We start from the raw sequence: 11,309 nt of genomic DNA on the forward strand, positions 1-11,309 counted from the left end.
ATTGTATCTGCTGTACAGTGTTATTACAGCGCTGCATTTTATTATTATTACTACGTACTGTACGTGACGTACTGTTTTATTCTCTCTCTCCCATTGATCATTGATTTTGTGCATCGTAGACAACACAGCGTTACTAAAATACAGTAAAAACTCACTTTTTATGTAAGAAATGTTATTACTATATAGTTAAGATATGGTTTAAAACAGTTTCAGAGGTGTTTACAAATTCCTAAAATAACTAGGTATACGTAGGTAAGTTAACAAAACATTCGTATACATACACTTTTACACTACGTGAAATTTCGACTTTTGCGAAGGGTCTTGAAACGCATCCCTCGCGTAAATCGAAAGTCGACTATATTTAGTTACAAAGTTCCCTTTTATCTACATTTTACGAATCTTTACATCTTCTAAGCTTGTAAAGATATCAGATTTGAATATTGTCGTGAATCCATTTTTGCAAATAGCTTCACTTATTCGGCAAGAAACTAATAGTTGTTATTATCGAGTTGAATGAGCTGTGTCGAAGTCTTTAGAGCCTCACTTATAGCTCGGCAGAAAGTGTACGTAAATCAGCATAATGATAGTGTACTATTTATAGTACCTTATCATCCAATGGTTGGCAACAAAGTAAGCGTAACACAAATTACGTATCGATTCCGCTCGTCGTATTCCTGTTGTCTTAAGTTTGAGTGTATATTTTTAAATCGTCGTTATATAACTGAAGAAAAAATTGCTTAGTATTGCAAGTGTTCTAAAAGCAACAAGAACTATCTATTCATACTTGTTAAAATCAAATTAATAATAGACAATTTGTCTGTCAGATTTACATCTTAATACTCCTTTGCTTTTCGTACTGTCTGTTCGGATTTCAATAGATAGCAAAATGATTGCTAATTTATTGAAATAGCTATACGTATGATTGAAGTTGAAGTGTGTCGTGTGTAAAGCAAAAGAATTTAAAAGGAGAAGAGTACCCTATTTGATTTTTTGACATAACTTAGTTGATGTCCGTCAAATGCTTCTTTGGGTTTCGTGAAGTTCTTGGCATAAGCAACGTTATCTCTGGTGTTATTTATGGGTACTTTCGTTCATTATGTAATTTAATGTAATTTTGAATCACTTCAACATTTTTATATCATTTGACTTTAGCTGCTCCCTCCTGGCATCCTGGCAAGGTTATGAAATTAAGTTACTTTTCCTTTATTTTACAACACAAGAACAAAACAGTTGATAGTATTGTACGCAGCTCTTGACATCATTCAATAGTTCTGAAGTAACTGTTTAGGCAAGGGTGCCAACCCCCTAAGGGCAAGGGCGCACACCTCCCTAAATATCGTGGAGACCCTCCCCTCAAAAAAAAAAAAAAAAAAAAATCCTCCTCCCCCTCCCCTGTGTGCTTTTGGTATAACCCACTTTTATCTGTTACAGGTACTCTGCACAATTTGCTCGAGTATGTGCGTAAAATCCGTTTGTAATAATGAGCGATCCTTTTTAAATTCTTACGAGCATTTTTTACATATACTGTTATTGTTTTAGCTACATTTTTCAATGCATGCGATTGTTTTTGATATCTTCAAGCTGCTGTGTACTCTAGCATCGTTTTTTACCTAGTTTGCGGATTATCCACGAATTTGTTTCTCCGCGGTTGCCGTGCCACCCTATTCCGCGGATATTCGGGAGCTTACTGCATGGAATTGTTTAAAAAGGCGCAAATCAAACATTTATGCGCTCTCTGTTACCATTCATAACTTTTCAAGCGGAATTTACGACAATACGGGGAAAGAAGGAAATAAAAAGAAAAAAAACGCCACTTTTAGAACAATTCTAATATTTGGTGTTTAAAGAGCAGTTTAAAGTGCGAACTACCGTTAAATATAAGTGGGCAGTTGTATCAACAAAAACGCCGGATGATGGTGGGAACGGGCTTATAAATAGTGTTTGGGATGGGGCATTTCCATGGAACGCCAAACAGGATGTTGGGTCTTCGGGGATGATATGTCACTCGGAATTCTTATCCACAACGGCCGCAGACGAGAAGGAGAGAGAGAGAAGAGGAGGAGGAGGAACCGCATTCAAGGTCGCCAAACGCAGACCGGTAGCATTTTTTCCTTCCTAAAGGCGCGCAAATTAGAACTGCATCCTTGAATGGGTGCTAAAAACAGGGATTCCCGGCCTAACCGTGAAGTGTAGCAGCGAGAATTGATGATCCGCAACTGTATCAATACGTTAGTTTCTCTCTCTCTTCTCTCTTTCTTTTGAATTTTTCTAACTCATTTGACTGAAGACGAAAATTGACTAGTGACGAAAACCACCCAATATTTAAAATATATACATCATTAAAAAAAGCGCAAGCTTGCAAAAAAAATGCAGAGTACATGCTACGCAGCAGAAGCATAACCTTCATTTTCTAACGAAGAAAGACAAGCGTAAAGAGCAAAGTTTTAAAAAGGGTATAAGCGCCATCCTTCAGGGCCCGAATGATTGCAAGATCTTCTCGGTTTGGTTTGCCCTGAACGAAAAAGGGAGAGGAAATACCGTAGGAACTCTAACCAATTTAATTCTTAAATGAATACAAAAGAGGACAACTGAAGACAACTCCTCCACTTCTCCCCCGAATGGTAACAAGACCTTCTCGGTTTTGGTGGGAGGTGTGGAGTGACTTTTCATCGCCGTCCAACAAAGAAACCCACAGCAACAGCAGACTTGATTGAAATTTTGACAACACAAAATACAGTAACACCATCAAAATCATCATTTTGTGTACATAATTAAGGTTGATTACAATTTAAAGAAAAACATAGTTTTTTTTTAAGTACAATTTTGAAGAGAAAACGGTATTTTTTCAAAAACATAAATAATAAGAATCATTAATTACAAAATGATTAAAAGTTATTTAGCATTTTAGAAACAACATATTTTTCAAAAATTCTTGATAAGAGGAGTAAAACGTGAAACGAGAAGTTAAAACATAATAAATTGGAAAGCTAAGAGGTATTTTTCTCTCGAACTATCATTTCGGCTTTTTCCGGAGATCAAAGGCTACAACATTCTCAATGCTCAAAGTATATTATGTCCAAAAACAGCAAAAACATTGACTGTGCTCAAAACCATGGGCCATGGGGGCGGGGGATTCTAAACGGATAAGGGGGGTGAGGAGAAGAATCCACAATATGAATTGCTCGAAAAACAAGAACTAATATTAAATTCAAAATTTAAACGACCCTCCGTCTGCCTCATCTCAGACTAAAATGACCCTCGCAAGCACATCTACAGTACACTCACGCTACAACGCGATTTGACTTACGCGAGATAGATATAAAGCGAGTTTTTCACGAGTAAAAGATCTTAGAGCTAACTCGAACCATTCGCCCACAACACAGGATTTTTCGGAAGCGAGCTGCGTTGCGTATGCACAGAAATTTCGGGGCCCGTCACAAATGACTTTTACGAGCCCCCTCCATATTGTTTACACTACATCCTCATATATATTTCACCCCTATTTTAAAAATTTTGGACCCTTCTCAGGCTCGGGCCTACACGTGTCCCTTCTCAACCCTCTCCCCCTCCCCCGCCTCCCTTGTCATATAATAAATGTCACTTTATTTCACTGGTGCTTCCATCATTTTGGTAACCACCTTATATGAAACAGGACTAGTTTTGTACCCAGGGCCTGATTAACGCACAGGCCAACTAGGCCTGGGCCTGGGGCCCCATCTTCCTGATGGGCCCCGAATTGCTTAAAAACTTATGAATTGCATTAAAAAATATGTGTTTTTGTAAAAATAATAAAAAACCCTCTTTTAAATAAATGTTAAACATAAATGGAATACATAAAATTACGTCGACTTTGACGTCACGTTGACTTTAAGTGATAGAATGGAGGAGGGGCCTTTAAAGCATTGTGGCCTTGGGTCTCACTATTAGCTAGTAAGTGGGACCCTTTTTGAGAATAGTTCGTTTTTGAAACCTTAAACAAAAGTTTTGAAACAAAAAAAAAACTTATTGTCTTATTTTATCTTGGACATTATTAATAAACAAAAGTTCATCATTATTTTCTAAAATAATGCTTTAAATATTCTTGACGATTATATTTTTTAAAAAATCGGATGGGTGTCCCACTTACCCCATGGGTAAGTGGGTCACCCCTCTTTTATTTTTAGAGAGTGAACCATTGAATCACATTAAAATGTCCAAAATTGGGAAAATTAATCTGTATAAACTTTTTTTGCTTCAGTTTACAACAAACTTGAGATAAAAATATTTAAAGTGTTTCTTTGCTTACGGTAACGCTCCAAGGCACTATTTTCATTAAATTGTCGTAAAAGGAAGTCATTTGATGCACACAATATCTCGTTAAATTTGTGTCATGGAAAATTTTAAAACGAAAAACAAAACTATTTCATTTGTGAAATTTATTGAAAGCCCATAGGTATATATTTTACTTTTACATATAAAGGTGTGTTTAATGAACGTAGTACAGTTGGTTACGATTAATTTGAGTTATTTAGCCAAAACTATAAGCTGAAAAAGAAATTGAAAACACTAAATGATTGCGTCTATGTAAAGTTGGCTGAGAAAGAACCATTATCGCTTCATCCTCAGTAATTATTCCAACATCATCTGTACTATGCCAATAAAAAGTGTCACCATTTCTATTCGTTCTTGCAAATTCAATAGTATTCTTAATTTGTACCAACAACTTCCAACATTAGACCTACTTAAATCTTAATTATTTTCTTTCATGTATGTTTCACTAATATAAAATCACCAGCTTTAACAGTTTTTGTAGCTGAACTATCAATTCCTACTAAGTCATCATAGTTGTCTTGTATTTCACTAATACAAATATTTAATCAGAGTTGTTTTTGATTTTGAAATCCCCATTATTATAGGGGGACCCACTTATCCCATAGTGAGGAGACTCACTTACACATTATAGCAAAAATATACGGGGTAAGTGAGACCCGTCCTCTTAAACACTTTTTAAACTATGCGTGAAAAATTAACTATCATAAAAAAATAATAAAAACTAACCTGGAAACACTTCTTTGAAAAATGTTGCTTTAACTCGCAAAAAAAAAAAAAAATTGTTTCAGATTTTTTTTTTTTTTTTTTTTTTTTGGACTTAGTACTATAACCTAAAAAAAAGTTCCACGAAACCCCAAACATGTGCAAAACCAATCACTGTAATGAAATTTAACATGATCATTAAAAAAGTTTTAAAACTTTATCCAGATTTCAGTTTTGGGGGGGTGATCCACTTCCCCCAACAATCTGCATTATTTCTCGTAGTGGCAACAGTTAAAAACTACTTCGACTTTGATTCGCGTTCTAATTCATTTGTGTGGTGCTGCGTTGTTTTCTTCATTTCAAGTAGGCGACATTCTCCTTGAGTTTGTGTACACGTTTTTGTGCGAATTCTCATGAATTCTATTCAAAAAGTCCACTAATAAAACGAATTTCTTTTGGTGAACCTCGACTGAAGTTTATTATTGTGAATTTTGTGCATTTATTCAACGTATTTATCAACTGTAGTTCTTGAAAATTATATGGTTTGAAAGCAATTGAAAGAAATCTATACGTGTTGAAAATTTAAGTTTTAGACCGAGTAAATCACAGCTTGCATATACTTAATAAAGGAGATGCACAGCAAAGAAAAGAAAAATCAAATCTTCTGCTGGTTGGGATTGGGATGAGGGGGAGAGAACGCATTCGGAGAAGCAGACAGTTCTTGGAAGCGGGAACAAGAGATCCTTTCTCTAAAGTAGTAGCCGGAGGGCTGCCCATTAACCTAGATGGCCGCCGCCCAAGGACAACGCCGCTGAGCGGAAGTCGTGAGACAGACAGACAGACACACCTGGCCAAAGGTCGACGCGCCACTGTTTCCTGATAGAACAAAAAAAAGGAACATTGGAGAGATCGCTTCTCTTCTCTCGGGATTGCTGGTGGCTAGACGTTGATGGATGTGGAAGGAGTAAAATCCTCTGGGCTGGAGGTGGAATGGAAAAGCCGACATAAAGAAAAGATGGCCCTGAGAATTCTTTTAGGTTTTTCGGTTTGTTCTTGGTTTCGTAGTTTAGGGGTTAGAATAATTTACAACTGTTCTACCTTTCATAAAGGCTGATTTACAAGCTTGGGGAGAGATGTGTTTAACAAGATGGTTATATAGCAAGTAAAGCTATCTCGGAGTACCGCTCTTGAAATATTATTTTTCATGCCCGTCGAAATTTTTAATTAAAAACTTTAAATAAATAATTTTGGAATGGAATGCTAAAATTGAAGGTTTTATTCCCTTCTTTTATACTAATATTGGTAAGGGTATATTCCTGAAGGATAACTGAGCTGAAAACTTGGGAGAAATAAACTTAGCTTAAAATGAGGCAATCCAGATTGGAAGCAAAAAAGCAATCCAAACAAAACACAGGTGTTTCATTGTTATCATTATTATTATTAACACCTTAATATTACGGACAATTTTTTTAAAAGATAGCTCAGTTAATTTGAAGTTATTTTTCAAGCTAATTAGCTGTTTTAGAAAGGCATTTATTAAATGATAATTATTGATTTTTCTTCTATTCTTTTCATACTTTTTGCACTTTCTGACATTTTTACTTTTTTTTTCTTTCCTTTCTTTTTTTCGTAAACTAATTTAACAATTGTAAGGTTAACGAAAAATAGCGTAGATTGAAACAAAGTGGAGTTAAATATAATGAATCCAAAGCACTGGCAAATTCATTTTTAAAATTCCATTGAAAATGCCTCCGGAATATGTAGATTGTTATACGACTTTGAAAGAAAGGTTTTTCAAAGCAAACACAACGAATTTTTTCAAAGAATGTTCATTGAATCAGTTGAGAATGTCGCGAATTTTTGTAATGGAGCTAGACGGCAAAGAACATCTAAATTGCTTGTAGAATTAATGAGAGTTGGTTTAGTTGAGTGCTTGACTGTGCACAGAAATCGTGTATAAAATTTCTGAAGAAAAGCAGTGGAGAGTAAATTACGTTCATATGTACAGTGGCTCCCAAAAGTGTTCGTACACCTACGATTTTCAATGAAATAGGCCATTATCCATTGGTTAGAATTAATATTTCGGAATAGGTATTTTATTATAAGATCTATGATCTATATTTGACAAAACTACATGAAAATTTTTAATAAAACATTAAAACATAACTTTTAAAAAATCAAAAACCAAAAACTGCCGGAAATTTTATCTCACAAAAGTCTTCGTACACTTTGAAAAAATGTCAAAAAATTAGTAAATATTCTAACTTTTTACAAAGTTATTATTTAGTAGAACATCATGCAGTATCAACAAGAGCTTTTAAACGTCTGGGAATAGATTTCATTGTTTTTTCTTTCTTTTTTTGCGTAATTTCTGAGTAAATGTTCAACCCCAGTTTGAGTCTTACTGTTTCTAGCTCTATTTTCATTTCAAAGCTGTATTTTCGTAATCTAGCCACCAGATATCTCTAAATATGTTACATTAAGTTCAAATCTGGAGATTGAGGGGGTATTTCTAAGCTTAAGGACAATTTTTGAGGCACCAAACGCAAACGTGTACTTCTTATCGTTATTTCGATAAAAAACAAAGTTGTTTCCGATTACCAAATTTTGGGCTAATAGTTTAAAATTGCTTTTTAAAATATTTAAATGAACAGCATGAGTCATTATTTAATCAAAAAATTCCAAATTTCCAAGTCCTGATGCTGTAATGCACCCTCACACTGAAACACTTTCACCGTCCTGATTAACTGATCCAACTAAGTTCTTCAGATTAAATTCCTCATTTTTTCTTTTATTTACAATTATACAACAATTTAACCCAAAATGTTAAATTTATTTTCATCTATAAGTAAGACGTTGTTCCAAAACGTTTTGAGCTTATTTATCATTGATTTTGCGACGGAAAGCGTAAGCTTACTGTTATTCGCACGAACAAGAAAATTTCTGCAGGAAGAGGTCCCATTTAATCCAGTTAATCAGAGAACTTGGCGAACAATTTTAGGTGAAAATTAAACGTAAAATGTTTCATTCAATTCTGCAGAAATTTTTCCAGCACTCAAATGTGTATTTTTCATAATTTTTTTAACTGTAAACCTCCGATCACGCACTGTTAACTTTGCCAGTTGACCTTTTCTTACCGTGTTTTCGATCCTATTCTTGTATTTAAAGCATTTTATCAAGCACTTCACTATAGAATGGTATAAATTACCTAATTTAGAGACATTTAAAACCAATTTACCACTACTGTGAGTAAACAATTCAAATTTCGAATGGTGTTTGTGATGTTTTTCAAATACCAGTCATTTTAAAGTAATAAGCACAATATTAAGGAATAAATAAACAAAAAATTAAAGCCAAATGACTTTTAAGGGTCAACACAATGTAAAAATAATAAAAAAATGACATATGATAGTTTTAATCATGAATTTATTCGAAAAAATTTGAGTGTACGACGACTTTTGTGGCGTATTATTTCTCCGTCTCTTCATTTTTTGACAAATTTCAAAAATAAAATCTGGCAATATTTTGAAAAAAACTACTGAGTTTTATTCAGAATGGCATAAGAATGGTGTGAAAAAAAAATTGGACTTCATATTCAAATTCAGTTTTGCGTCATTTTGGTTTTACTACAAAATTTCAAGGTGTACGAACACTTTTGGGAGCCACTGTAAATGTTGCTGTTATCATAGCTCAAAACACGGTTCAAAATATAGAACCTGATTCCATGCCCGTAATGGTCTGTTAATCAAACTCAAAAGCTCTGGGAAAAGATAAGTTCATTCCACAACTTCCTCCGTTTTTTACAATCAGTTAATCCACCTATGATTACGTGCCTTTAATTCTTAATCAAACGCTGCAGAGTAAAAACGTGTTCGCAATTATAAAACAACTCAACTAATTAACGTAAACGATTAAGATCCTCGCTCATACAGAGTCGCAAATCACGTATCTCTTTCATCAATAACTACCGCTCAAAAATCGCCTCATGGATCTATATTAAGCCCCCACCTATAGAACCAATCTCTCAAATATTCCTTTTCCTCGCACGCTCGTCATTGCATTAAATCAGCGGAAGTTCTTGTTCAAGAATGTGTTCCGTGGAACTTATTTTCTCAACCGAACGCTTCGAGATGAGTCGGCTCAGTCGAAGCGTGCTTCCGTTATAACAGTTTTCACGGGCACTTAGTAGTCATTAACAAATAGCCAACGATATTTATGAAAGGATGTAATCACAACCGTACCTTTTGGCGGTGATGTTCCTGTGATTCGATGACGCAATAGTCCGTCCTCATTCACCGGCGAATTGGCGAATAGAAATTGATTTTTCTCTTATTAGTCATCAAATGTAGAAGAATCAACGGAAGTAGGGAAATAATATTTTAACATCAAATCGCAGGGTCATATTTGCGAAAAAAAACGTAGGAGCGTGCGAATTTATATTCGACTGAAAATAAAATCCTTCATTTTGCACTGAGAAATGAATGAAACTTTCCTTATGTGTATTTTATGAAAAAGAAAAAAAAAATCTTTCTTCAAATCTTATCACCGATTTCAAATGCATAATTAATTAATCACAACAATCAATGAAACATCTTAGGCAATGAGGTCATTGTTCTGTAAAAGTGTGTCTGAGATCAAAACAAAACCAGACGGAAACCCACGCAAAGAAAAAAAAAAACTGAGAATTTCATACTCCCAGGTGGAAATTCCCCTACCGTGGCCTTGAATCTTCATTCTCCGCACCTGCTATTGCACCCCTAACGCGGTGGCACAGGTGAGCCATAATCCTCGAAAAGAAGACTGTAGTACCTACCTGTAACAAGTAGACCTCCACGAAAAACTGAAATTAAAAAAATTATATTGCTCAGTACATGCACTCTTATTGAGAAATAAAAATATATAAATGCAAGGTGTTCACGAAAAGCTGTCCGAAAATAAAAAAGAACCGGAGTAAGAGTATGGTATTTAGGGAATGCCATATTTTTTAAAAGAGTAATCCGGTACAAGTAGCGGAACAAGAGTTAGAATTGTGTCTACATAAAATTTTAAATGAAAATAGAGCGGTTTCTATTTAGGAGCCACCGTTTGAGATGGGTGGGTTGAAGAGTATTTTCAGAATGATAATAAAATGTTTGCCTTTGTGGGGAAAATGAATGGGGAGAAACCATTGCTGTAGTCGCAAAAGTAGTAGAATGTATACTGTGCATGAATTTAAAAAAACGAAAAGTAGTATAAATTCGTTGAAATTTTAGAGGGAATATGGAGGGCAACTTAAACTAAAATCTAGAAAATGGGTTTCTAAGAATTTTTGCTTCTCTGGAAAAATATCCCATATGACAGGATGAGATGCATATTCACAGTGGCGTACCTAGCAAGGGGGACACCCGAGGTGCAGGGCCGGATTACTAAATAGGCAATGTAGGCAGTTGCCTAGGGGCCCCGAGGTTCTGAGGGGCCCCGGAGAAATCTTAAAGTTGAAAATATGTAAGAAAAAAGTTCATTTCGACAAAAAAAAAAGGGAAAGAAAGGAAAAAGTAAAAAAATGGAGCTCCCTTTTAGTTACTGTATTAATTGTTAATAAACATTATTGGTAATACTTAAAATTGTAGTCAGAACCTAAAACTATAAGTTTTAAAATGATGGGTAAGCTATGAAATTTGATGAAGGATTTGCGTGGTGACAGAAATACAGGCTAGAGAAATAATATATGAGTTTATGTATAAAATACACGTGTGAGGGGGCCCCAACACTGCTAATGCCTATGGGTCCCGAAATCCTTAATCCGGCCCTGCCGAGGTGGTAATTTTGGGTGCCCCCCCCCCCCCCTTACAAACGCAAAAGAAAAAAATAAATTTTTTTTGTAAACATGTAATTCATGCAATTTTACATTTGTGTTGTAACGAAATTTTAAGTGGGTTAATGTACCAAAAACAAGTAAAAGTGGGGTGTCTGGAGGTTTTCCGTGGAAAATTTTCAAATTTGTAGTCTTAAAAATGCATTTTTTAGCTTCATATTTTTTTTCAAAAACTTGCAATCCTACTTTGGGTGCAGTGGCGTAGCTAGACCCGACTTTCGGGGGGGGGGTTACTTCTTATATATATATATATATATATATATATATAAATAATATATATATAATATATATATATATATATAATATATATATATATATATATATATATATATATATATATATATATATATATATATATATATATATATATATATATAATCGCTTGGAATTTTTTCCTTTTCTTCTTTTTTTTTTCTTTCTCTTCTCTCTTCTTTTTCTCTTT

The sequence above is a fragment of the Uloborus diversus genome, chromosome 1 (genome assembly GCF_026930045.1).
Source record: "Uloborus diversus isolate 005 chromosome 1, Udiv.v.3.1, whole genome shotgun sequence".
Classification (NCBI taxonomy): Eukaryota; Metazoa; Arthropoda; class Arachnida; order Araneae; family Uloboridae; genus Uloborus; species Uloborus diversus.